Source organism: Pagrus major, chromosome 24 (genome assembly GCF_040436345.1).
Source record: "Pagrus major chromosome 24, Pma_NU_1.0".
NCBI lineage: Eukaryota > Metazoa > Chordata > Actinopteri > Spariformes > Sparidae > Pagrus > Pagrus major.
Window position 1 is genome coordinate 9253727 of NC_133238.1, and position 12885 is coordinate 9266611.

Sequence of the window (12885 nt, forward strand, 5' to 3'; positions counted from 1 at the left end):
GCGCCATTCAGCATTTTAATTAACAAGCCCGGGCCAATGAAAAATGAATGAACAGGGAGTAGTAAAAAAAAAAAAAAAAAGCTTTGTATAGCCTAGAGGAGTACAGTGCAGAGACATAATGATAATGTACTAAGTCCCTGAGCACACTGAAATAGCTTGCAAAGGGATACCAAGCCGGAGTGGATGAATGGCATTGCAAATAAATAGATAAGCAGATAAATGACTTTCCTGTTATTTCACTCAATGTTCTCACTTTTTTCCCCCGAAAACATTTAAAAACTCAATTATGAGTTATTGTTTTTTTTTTGTTTTTTTTCCACTTAGATTGCCTCAGAAGCTAATAACACTGACAGGAATGTTATTCATGTACGAACACAATGCATAGTGACTCCACATGAATGTGTGATGAAACAGGCTGAAAGGGTTCAGCACCTTGGACAGCGCTACACATGACGAAATACAGAAGCCAATACGAGCCAACAATGAGAAACTGACGTGCTGTTTTTTTTCCTTCATATTCACCTTTTGAAATGTAATCTACCTTAAAATGAGTTCATTTCACTGTCACAATGCTCCTGGCTCCAGTAAAATGTATTACATTTTCTAAGGTTTTTTACATTTCAATATGCCAAAGGGACAACCACATTTCTAAACATATACAAAACAAATGTTGTCAGTGCTAATGAATTAAATAACTTTTTCTGATTAAATAAAAGTAATGCAGATTTATACAGAAATGTTTGATTATTGACAAATCTTTCAACACTGAAATGTATTTTCAGTGTCTTATAAGTGCATTAGGCATTTGTATGTGCATCATACAATAATGTAACATTGTAGACTTGGTGACACTTTACAATAATCCTCATTAAGAGGTAAATTTATATTTAATCAAACTTTCGTTAATAGTTATTTCACCATTAACACATAATGAAATGCTTTATAAACCATTTCTAAGCATTGCAAAGGGTTATTAACATCAGTTGTAACCTTATAATGTCCATCCGAATAAATTTCATAGATGAACTTCACAGTATGTATCAACCATTTATTTGCCTTACCCTAACTAAGTGTTTTTATGCCTAAGCCTAACCAGAGTTTAAGCACAGGGATGTTACGACACAAAATTGAAAATTAAACATAAAAAGTTGCAACATAAAGAAATGTAAAGTTTCAACATATCCGTGGTTTGCAGAAATGTACATCGGCAACATTTATTTTTGATGCTCAGGTTGGCATTAAGATGGAAATACACTCACTAGTCCAGTGATGCAAAATGTCCCAGTTAAACATCTGTCTAATGAGCATATTCACTGTTCATAATTCAAATCATCTCACATTTACGTTATATATAATAAGGTGCAACTATTGTTTATAATACTTTGTAAATGTTAATAAATACTGTGTATTTCAAAGTTGCAACCAATGTCTATCAACCGTAGCAATTACTCAATAAATGGTTAAGACAGCATTTCATTGTGTAAAGTTGGATTAATGAATTTCCAATTGTTTGACCTTCATTTGTCCATGTCCACAGAATGGCATAAAGGCGGACATAATGGCATATGGCTCAATGAAAACATGCTATTTTACACAGTGAGATGTTGGCAAACGCACTAATTGTACGCTAACACATGGGGAAAGCCTCTGCCAACAATCACATGCACTAACTGGTGCATTCAAATGTTACCCAAAGCAGCAGGGAAGGGCCTTTTTTTGTCATGCCTCTCATTACAGCTAAGACATAAGCCATGCTATATGGAGGCAGAGAAGACAAAGGAACACCTTTCAGCAACTTTACTCCTCACTGAGGACAGCTCATTGTGGAATGGGTGAACATGTTGTCCGTGATGGTGCATATTGACCCCAGTGACACTGTACTGGAGAATATAACTCATGCAAAGACCAGGTGTTTTTGGGAAGGTGCATTTTGTTTTCTTTGCCTACTTTTTCCTTTTTTTCCGGTCAGGGCTGGAGCCTATCCCGGCATGCATCTGGCTCTTAGTGGAGCAGTCCTTCACAGGGCTCACACAGCTATACAGACAGTTATTCTCATGTGTCAACACACCTGACATGTCTTTACAATGTCAGAGGTAGCCCTATGCCCACAGGGAATGGCTGCAAACTCCACGGACAAGACTTGGAAATCAAACTTGAGCATTCTTATAGGGAGGGTGAAGCGCTATACTTTAAATACAGAACCACCAGACCTAACATGGCATTTAATACCATTTACAAAGAATAGTCAAATAGAAAAGAACAATTTAGATGATGGCTAATATGTTGATAATGCAATTTAGGTACAGACTTTTGTCAAAAACTGTTATTAATTGTCAATGTGAAGCCTGGATTAAGCAGCATTAGTAAGCAGAATAAGTTATATGATAGATTTCTGGAGCGAAACCTCTCAGATTTGGATAAAGTGACAGCAGTTGAAACTCTTTAAAAGGTCAGTGCTCTTTAACCTTTTGGCAACGTATTACAGATTTGTATGTTATGATTCCCAACACAAACATCACTGTATGTGGGAGGGAGAGTTTGCTGAAACATTCTTGAGCAAACTTCTGAAGACCCACTTGGTCCTGGGGAAGAATAAACTGTTTGCTAAACAAAGATAACTTTGTTCAGAATCCACAGTCCAGAGAGAAATGTCAGCGATGGAGAAACAGGTTTGTGACTGATTGCGATACCATATGCTGTCGCAGCGGTGACATCCAGACAGAAAGGCACTCACGGTTGACAAACGATCTGATGAGCGTTTCACTTCAAAAAGGCGAAGTGACAAGAATCAAGATCAGACTCGAGTTGCAACAACAGCTAAGATTTACTGTCCACTTACAGGCTGTAAATCTGAAGAGATGCTCTGATGTTTGATGGAAAGCAATGACAGTTGGAGGCCCTCAGGAGTGGTCAGGTTTTCTTTTTGAGGAGATGGCAGTAAGTGTCCCATAGTTTCAAAATATGTTTGAATAATTCATTTATTATTATTTATTTCAATTCATTCGCTATTGTTTGTTCACAGCCTGCTCCCTAATGGTTGTCAAACTGTGGTGGAAGAAATATTTCTACCCTTTATTTAAGTAAAACTACCATTTCAACAGAATCCTTTACAAGTAAAAGATTTGCTGTCTCAATCTTAAATAACAGGGAGCAGCTGTCATCACAATTAAAAATGAAAGTATATAGCACTTGGGCAGTTAGAAGCTATCTAGCATGTTAAAAGTATAGCACTCATTGCTATACTTGGTGATTACAGTTGATCTTGAAGGACAGTGGTGAAGAGGCAGAAACATCAGGGAAACATCAGCAGGTAGCAGGTGCTTTGTAATGCTTACATGCGATGTGATGTGAACTAGCAACATGAGGTAACTTACCTTAGTTAGCTAACTAAGGAATAAATGTTTTTACACACACACACACACACACACACACACACACACACAAGATGGAGGAGGAGGGTTCCTATCAGAGGTGCACTTTTGAATGAATGTTTGAATGTTGTGTGTGTGTGAAGTAAATGACAGCACAATAGCCTAAATCATTCATATGATAAAGTTGGACTACATAACACATAATACACCACGCATATATTGTCTCTGTCAAGGCTGGACTATTAATCATGAATTGAATGAATACAAAAACATTTGATGCTGATGTCAGACAGTTAAAGTATTTTTTTTTTTACAAGCAGATGAAACTGAGTCAGTCACTTCTGAGACAGTCTACAAAGACCTCTATGGAGACAGGTATAAGTGATGACAAGCCAGTGCCACTGAACAATGGAGTGTAAAGTATTGACGCACGTGAATTATTTTTTATTTATTTTTTATTAATGCTTATTATTATTATTATTATTATTATTATTATTATTATTATTATTAGTATTATTATTATTATTATTGATGCTTTTTTAGTTCCCAGTCCAGCCCTGCCTCTGTTACTGATAAATTATTATATATGACACAATTGATTGTTAATAAAGATGCATCACTGATCTTGGCCAAAATGTCAAGAACCACTAGTTTAAACTTCTGTGTTTTAATAGGTTTACCATATGTTTTACAATTTCAAATCTTAATCCAAAGTACCAGTAAGCGTAGTTGTCAAATGAATGTAGTGAGAAAAAATTCACTCTCAAGTTCAGAGTAGTACAAGTAGTATAAATCTGAAAAACTCCAAAGCACTCATAACCTCAAACTCAGCACTTGAGTAAATGTACTTAGTTACTTACCATTCCTGCTGTGACAAGCTGTGATGTTTTCCCCTGACCGCATGCCGAACCCAGATGATTCATCCGTGACCTCTCTGAGATCCTGCAGCTTCACCTCTGTGACGGTGTGTGTCCTTATTTCCCCCAAGAAGAACTCCTGAAGACAGATCCAAGGAGCAGAAGCAAACAGAAGTGAGGATAAAACATTGAAGGCAGCAGTTTATTCCCCTTTGATCAATAAGAAAAAGCAATATCAAGGATAAGAAAGAAATGCAAACCCATTTTGACATCATTGTTGTCAGTTTGAGCTTTCTACACACAGATTTTTCTGAAAGTAGGGCATAATGAGGAGCATATTCTTTACTTTGATTTAGCAAGTGTTTATGCTAATAGAGGTGAGGGGGGTCTGCTTGATTTAGATCATTGCTTGAGGGATCAGTGCAATCATATCCAGGCATAGGGTTAACTGGATATACTGTGGCCTTACCATGTATGGCAAGTGTTGTGGGACTACATAAAAAATGGAGCCCATAGAGTTGAACTACATTTGGCTGCACTAGCTGTTAACCTTTAGTCAATGATATAATTTGGGTAAGTGGTGTGTCTTTTAATTGCTAGCGTTAATTTTAGAATAGCACTCAGTAATTGAAGCCATAAAAATGTTCTCAGGTGGTGCTGGCTGGCCATAAAGTCGCAGCATGCATACAGCAACTGGAGGGCAACAGTTTTAGGCTTGGAGCCAGCTACCAGCCAGTTAATTTCATCCACAGCTACAAATGTTTCATTTGCAGATATCAATCATGAGAAGTACTTGATCATTGGGAATAAATGCTCCCATTTTGATCTTCTGATACAAAGAACAGACAGTAAAAATGAACACCTGACCTTCACCTGGGTGCTAGAGAGTCGACAAGCAAATGAGCAAAACAAAAGCCACAGATCACGCAACAAAGACCAGTGACTCCAAAGTGAGATTTATCACTGTTCCCATTACAACACGACATTTGCAGCGTACCAGCGACAGGCACACCGGATCTTCCTCATACAATACCGCTTTAGGCACTACAACTGCCTGGATAGGTTTGGGCACTATGACTGCCTGGTTAGGTTTAGGCACTATGACTGCCTGGTTAGGTTTAGGCACTATGACTGCCTGGTTAAGTTTAGGCACTGCAACTGCTTGGATAGGTTTAGGCACTACAACTACTAGGTTAGGTTTACTACACCATCATGGTTTTGCTTAAAATATCAATGTTACTTATGTAAGTTCAGTTGTAAACGTACCTAAGTTACGTATGTACCTTCCTTTACATTATGAATGTGAAGTAACTTCACTATGTTAGTAAGTTAAAATAAGTCACAGTTGACTTTTGGTTTCACACTGCCGTAATAATTACTACGGCCAGTCGTCGCCTAGCAAGAAACGTATGTGTTGTAATAAGCTGCTTTCACAATTGACCTAAATGTTTTTCTTTGATGGCACTTCTTCAAATCAGCCTCAAAAAGGACAAGGCCATCCTCATCAGATTAAAAAAAGTGCCACACATTATTATTTAAGTGTCACTTATGCTAAACATGTAAACATGGCGCTGCATAATGATGCATACTATTCACTATCATTATGCCTTCACATGGTGACACCATTAATGGGTTTGGAGTGTTCAAAAATGACCCCAACAGCACATAAATATGACCCAGAAAGCCACATTTTTCTGGTCCCAGGGAAAAATGGAAGCTCAACCAAGAATTGATGGGGAAAGTGACATTAATAATTATGGTTTCTTGTTTGTACAAGCAAATATTGTTTTATGTTTTTTGTATTTGACCTCTGCGGATAATAAATACTGTGGATGCCACAACATTTACTCAAGCCAGCAAAGTAACCTTGTGCAGCTTGAATTCCCAAGTAGAAAAACACAAAAAGCACACTCATGTTAAAATGGTTATTGTTGTTGTTATTTCTAAGAAAGTACTAGAATGGACAATAAATCTTATTAATGGTTTTCAGCCTCGGGAATAGAAGCTCAAGAGGAGTACTTCTGGTCAGAATTACACCATCTCTGTATTACCCCAGGCTCTGAGATGATGAGATACAGAATAATTCATCCAACTGTTGAATTTTTAATTAAAAATTCTCACCCCATATGTTAAATGCCAAAATTCACTTGCAGCGTTTCATTACACAGAAATTGGTCTTTAGTGCAGCGCTGGCCTACATGTACAAAGTCCAGGGCTGATTTTGTTGTTTGTTTTTCACCAGTACAGCCAGCTCCAGTTTCTGACCAAACATAATTTTATGTAACCATCATGGCTTATGAGTTAATTGAAAAGCCATGTATCACACTATAAGGACAAAGCTGCTGCAGTCTACCCAACACTGTTCCTTATATCTGAAGGTTTTATGTTGCTGCTGCAGTGAAATGAAAGGCTCAAATTCTATACAACATAGATGGATCACATTCTAGCCTTGGCATTGTGGCACCTCCTTTACAAAAGCTGATATAAAGTAATTCTCCATGTGGGCGATTGTGTTACTTAAAGACAGACTCTAGCATTTTAGTTCAAGGTTCAAGGTACATTTGTGTTCCTTGATTTACACCCATGATCATACAAAAACATACAAAACATCCAGTTACTGATGGACAACCAACAAACAACAGGACAAAGTGGGCAGAGTACAGAGTCATAAACACTTGTTTGTTATAAGCCTGTAAGCTGGGCTCAACACCTCCCTGAAACCTTGTTTTACACATCTTTAAAATTTTGAGTAGTCACAAGAGACAAATTTAAAAAGAAGAATGGGCAAGTCCAGCTCCAAGAACACTTGATCCTGCTATTCTAAAAATGTAACCAACAGCATATTTTTCGCTTTCCACAAAATATCTTGGCAACAACTCGATGAATTTGCATGCAATTTTGAACAGCCAATCATGGTTCCCAGAGGATGAATCTTACTGATTTGGTGATCTCCTGAATTTTATCTGTAGCGCCACCAGTAAGTAAACATTGTTGGCTTTTAGCAAATGTCTTGGCAACAACTTAGTGAATTGCAATTTTGTATGGGTAATCATGGTTCCCAGAGGATGAATCCCAATTATTTTAGTCATACCCTGACTTTTCACTGACCAACACCAGCAAATCAAAGTTCCAATGCCTTGGCTTATGATATAATGACATTCCCATTAGCCTCAGCTCTACTTTGTGTTAGTGCTAATTGGCCAATTTACATGTTAAGATAGCTGATATAGTATGTTAGCATGCTGTGCCTCTGTACAACCTCAGAGACTCACTAGCAAGACTGTAGACTGTAGATATTAGACAACTGGTTTCACAGGCTGTCTCGTGAACTAATCTAAAAATCCACACAGTGCCCCTGTGATGCTGAAATGAGCATGCTGATAAGATATGTACTGCTAATGAAGAGCCTGTCTTGGATTTTTAACTAGCAGCCTGTGACTGCGACACACAATTCAATCAGACCCTCATGCGCCAATATTGTTATCCAGTCTGTAAATAAGGAAAGTAAGCAAACTGTACAGCACATGTCTTCAGATCACACACGCTAAATTAATAACCGTCTGGTGAGAGGTTTAGTATGTTGTAATATATTTGGCAGGACCAGTAATTATAAAACTAGGCCATATTGCAATGGGAGATAATTAACGTTAGCCCGTCCCTGGGAGGTTTTTGTGGAGTGGGGGGAGGCTTTGACACAGCCTATTCAATTATGTCCTTCCCTGTGGGTCCGGAAATCCAGAATATAGAATATCTAAATTAGGCACATGACAAATCTCTCCCTGAGTCAGATGGAGCAGGTCATGGCTGGCAAGGTGGCCAGCAAGTTGTGGGTGCAAATCGTGTTTGCAGATAGGTGTAGTTAGATGCAGAGTTAATGAAAAAGTTGTCGACTTTGTGATATGATAAGGTGAGAAATACACCCACCTATCTTTTACACTTTAATGGGAGGCTTTTGTGCTCCAGTAGAAGAGTTAAATCTCTTATTCCTCACTTCTTTTACAGTTAATAAACCTGTATTATCACTCAGATATCCCTAATGATTTGCTAGGCTGGAAAGCATTTATATTATGTCTCTCATATTATCAGGTTTCTATTACTGAGGACAAGGAATTATATGAAAATTGGAAGAAAAGGGCACCAGCACACACCGGATCAATTAATGAGATGCTGGAAACCCTCAAAATTGCCTATTGATTTTCGTGCTGCATGTGCAGAGCTAATTGCATTGGAAATTCCTACAATGTCATGATTATAAGTTTGCTTGATGAAATTTCGAATGGCCTCCCAAATGATGCTCATGAGTTGATGGGATTTAATTAGGCTGCAATTATAGACAAGATGCTAGCTGTGGCACTTACACCTGAAAAGTTGGCGCTGTGAAAATTATGGCTGAAATTGGTTCCTAAATGGATGGAGCACAAGGCGCAGTGTAGTGCAAAGAAGCCTGTTACATAAAAAAGTTCATGAGGACGGCAGGTTGGACGGATTGTAAAGCCATTACCTCCAGTGGCCATTATCTTTTTATTAAGGTGAGTAAAAATACATCATTTTTATTAACATGCTTGATGAAAAAGTCAATTTAGATTTTCTCCTACATCTCTATAACATATTAAACAATACGTATCCATGGAAATCTGTTGTCATGGTGTGTGAACCTCATGTCACAGATGTTTCATTGAATTTCTCTCTCCCTCATTAAGGAAGCGTTTAACAAGAGTGTCTCACTTTAGGCATGCTTGAGACTTTTACAGTACAAGCTGCAAGGGATCAGCAATAAAATATGTCCTCCCTCTGTACTGTATCTAGCACATCATAGACAAAGAAATGGGTCACTTATATCAACACGGGAATTCAAGACATTACATTTGACCCTCTATGCATCGCCGTTTCAACACCTGCACATTGGATATCCGGCTAAATATAACAGCCATGTCACAGGAGAAGGAGCTGAGTGGGAGAGATGTATTACCTTTGATGATTACAGGCAAAGAAACTAAAAGAAACAGAAAAATAGGTCAATGTATATTTGATTAAAAGGCTTTGTTTGGTATTTACTTAATGGATGAATGGTTCATGGTGAATGCTAATGGTGAATGGTAAAGCGAGGCAATTGATGAACGCTTGGAGGGGGTATCAGTAAATCATTCATGCTTTCCACATATCCATGAATGGTCTACCGAGTGCTGTTGTCAAGACCAACCCCAATACTAAGACCAGGTGGTCAAGATCAAGTCAGTATAAAGAACAAGGCAATTAAGGTCCTATTCAAGTACAAGACTGAAATAGCCAATAAATGGCGCACGACTTCCAAATGAGGATGATGCTCAAGGGAAGGGTAGGGGTAGAACAATGGTGATCAGTGACTGCTCGTTGATCACGCTGGCTTTCTAGTTCACATATGTACCAGATGCACTGCTGCTTGGTGGACTGAACCTTGCAGCTGCTATAGTGAGGACAGGAAGCTCACTGATGCTTCAACACCACTTGGTCTGTAAGTGTGATCCTTCTAGGGGAAAAATAAATGACACCTTATTCCATTGCAGGAAGTGAACGAATTATAAGATGGCTTCCCATGAGAAAAGTGTGGGGCTGGCAGTGGAAGCATGATTCCTTGCAACTCTTGATTTTTCTTAATAGATTTTCTATTCTATTTTGTGTTTTTGTCAACAGGAGATCGAATGCAATGGGAAAATCCAAGAGGCTGCTGGGGCATGAGGTGGTTGGTCTTCTGAAGCCCATGTCTATAATGCATTAGAATGCATCAAGAATATACTTAAAATGCATCATAATGCAATTTTAGCTTTCTATAACCATAGTTGGAAGCACTCGTGAATCTTCATGCTTTATAACAATACTCATAACTTATTGTTACACCAGCGTTTACAATGCATTATAAAACACTATTCTCTGTATGTTAGAACCTGTTAAAAAATATATCTTACAGCATTTTGTGTGCTGTTCTTGCATTGACTCAATCTTTTTTTTCCAACTTCACAGAAAGCAAACAATGACTACTTACAGTCATTTATTACCAGCTTGCAATGTATTTCATGCACATATAACACAGGGATTCTATTGCTTTGCTTAAAGCACCGCAATAGTAATAGCCACTATCAGTAAGTTATTATATATTTATATACATATTTAATTCTAATACATTATGATCCTTGCAAAAATAGTGAGTGACCAGCACTGTATTGATACTTACAAAATGCTGAATACCTGAAGGCACAATATAACACATTATAAATGTGTTTATAATGCATTATAGTCAGTGGTGTCATAATGAGCTATAATTATTGATATAAATCTTTATGAATATTCATGAGTTCTTATGACTTTTATTATGCAGCGCTATGGGTGAATTATAAGACATTATAAATATGTTCATAATGTGTTGGAATGCATTATAAACATTGGCTTCATAATGAGTTATTATTATTGTTATACAGCTTGATGAATATTTATGAGTGCTTAAAGCTATGATTATATAGTGCTAAAGGGGCATTATAACACATAAGTATGTTCACCATGTGTTACATTGCATTTCTAGACATCAGCATCATAATGATTAATGATTGTTGTTATAAAGCTTGAAAAATATTCACAAGTGCTCATAACTATGATTATACAGTGCTAAAAGTAATATCCATAATGTGTCATGATGCATTATAGATATCAGTGTCATAATGAGTCATGATTATTGTTATACAGCTTTATGAATATTCACGAGTGTGTATTACTATGATTATCCAATGCTATAGGTGCATTATAACGCATTGTAAGTATATTAATGATGTGTTATAATGCATTATAGACCTGGGTTTCATGCAAAGTGTTAACGTAGTGGTCCACTGCACAAATTGTGATACTTCATTTTTCTGCAGTAGTGTTTCTCTGGACTGCTGTGTGTTGTATCTCCGTTTCTGCCAAATGACGAGAAATCTTCTTGTAACTACACCTTTTGTTTCGTAACTCTGAATGGTTTCTTTGTCACACTCAAAGGTAAAAATGTTTTACATCATTGTCTTTTGCTCTAGACGGCCTTGTACCTTGACGACTGAAGGTACCTGGAGCTGTCCGAGCAGTGCTAAAATCTGCTTCCAGGACACAAAGCACACCCTGTGTTAACTGCTACATGTTAAGGTATTGCTACAAGCTAAAAAGGTCTCAAGAATAGAATTCTGCAGACAAATCTTGCATCAGTGCATCTTTAAAAGCTCTTTAATTTGTCCTTGAACATCCAGCAAAATAAATATCAGATAGGATTTAGACTGATGGGGGAAATGTCAAGTGCCTTTTTCATTGCAGCCAGTATTGGTTGGATACAAAAGAAAAGTCCAGCATGTCACAGAGTACTTAGAATTTATCCGAGTCTCTCGTTCTGCTAACAGTTTTTGCAAATGAATGCAAAGTTTTCTTAGCTCACTGTTTGTCACACTTTTATCCGACTCCTAGAACTGCAGGTTCCAAACAGAAATGATGTACCATGTCCCCGAAAAAATACTGCAGTGTCCTGGCTGATGCTGCAGCCACCTCCTCTATTGTTTCGGAACAATTTCGAGCTTTTCTCAGATCTGACAATTGAGCTCAACTCTTGTCTCCTCTGGCTAATGATGTGGCGGCAAACGTCCATTTATAGAGAGCTGTTTAAAGATGCAGAAAGCGACACATCTCGGAGATAAAGCTGAGCGATATTTCCCATCGTCTCATCCTGCTGCTCTAAATTCGAACGGTTTCAAACAACCACTCTTAAAAGGTAGGGACGAGTCTGACCATTAAACATATGGCCGCCAAGCTTTACTTTGTATTCAGGGGAAGCAAACATAAAAAGCAGCCCAGAAGTGCCACTTGGGCAGTGAAGTTATTGCTATTGCATATTTTTGTGGAGCATGACTGTTTTATTTGGGCAATTCGTCTTGTTACCAAGACCATTATTTATGCCATTCCCCATCTTAAGTTAATCTCCTAAAGGGTGAGATTTATACCTATGGAAGACATTATCCACATGTGAATTAAGCAGAATGGAGAATGGTGTATTTCATCTGTTTGACACTAAGCACTTAGCACATTTCTCCTGCTCTGGAGGTAAAGCAGCCATATGTTAAAGGAATGGTTGCCTTGCGATTCTCTTTGCCTTATATTCTGAGCATCTTCTGAGCTCAGATGGCTGAGCATCTATATGTCTATGCCTCCAGTGATGAGGTGCAAGTCGACCTCTGGGTAGAGCAATTTTATCCTCCGCTGACAATAAAAGGGAAGATGAACTGTGTCAACACTGTGGCAGCACCCTGGGTGATTTTCCACAGATAAAGGCCCATTTTCTGGTTCAGATCTGGTTCAGAACAAGGTGATATGAAGCTCATTTCAGTGCAAAGCTCAGAGCGGCATTGTGTGATTCCACAGATCTGGTCGTCTATTCATCAGCAGCAGGGCAGCTTGCAGTTTTTATCTCTTGACATCACCCAGACGGAGTGTCAATCCTCCGCTGAACTCCCCTTTTAGATTGTCACTTCTTTTTTTAGCCTATACTGTATTTTACTGAGGTCAGACGACCACTGGGGGAAAAAAGCCACTCATGCAATCAAGAAGTTACCCTCCTTCTCACGTCTGCTCTTCTTTGGATTGCAACTCATAAATCCTTTGCTTGTCAGTGC

At 38.1% G+C, this 12885-nt stretch overlaps 1 protein-coding gene across 1 annotated transcript in view; it reads right to left on the minus strand.

Annotated features, from left to right (window-relative positions):
- LOC140992143 (SLIT and NTRK-like protein 5) overlaps positions 1-12885 on the minus strand; it is a 160624-nt gene that overhangs the window by 109928 nt on the left and 37811 nt on the right. The window contains exon 3 of the mRNA XM_073462407.1: positions 4232-4367. The gene's annotated coding sequence lies outside the window, so the exon portion shown is untranslated. The remainder of the gene's footprint in view (positions 1-4231; positions 4368-12885) is intronic.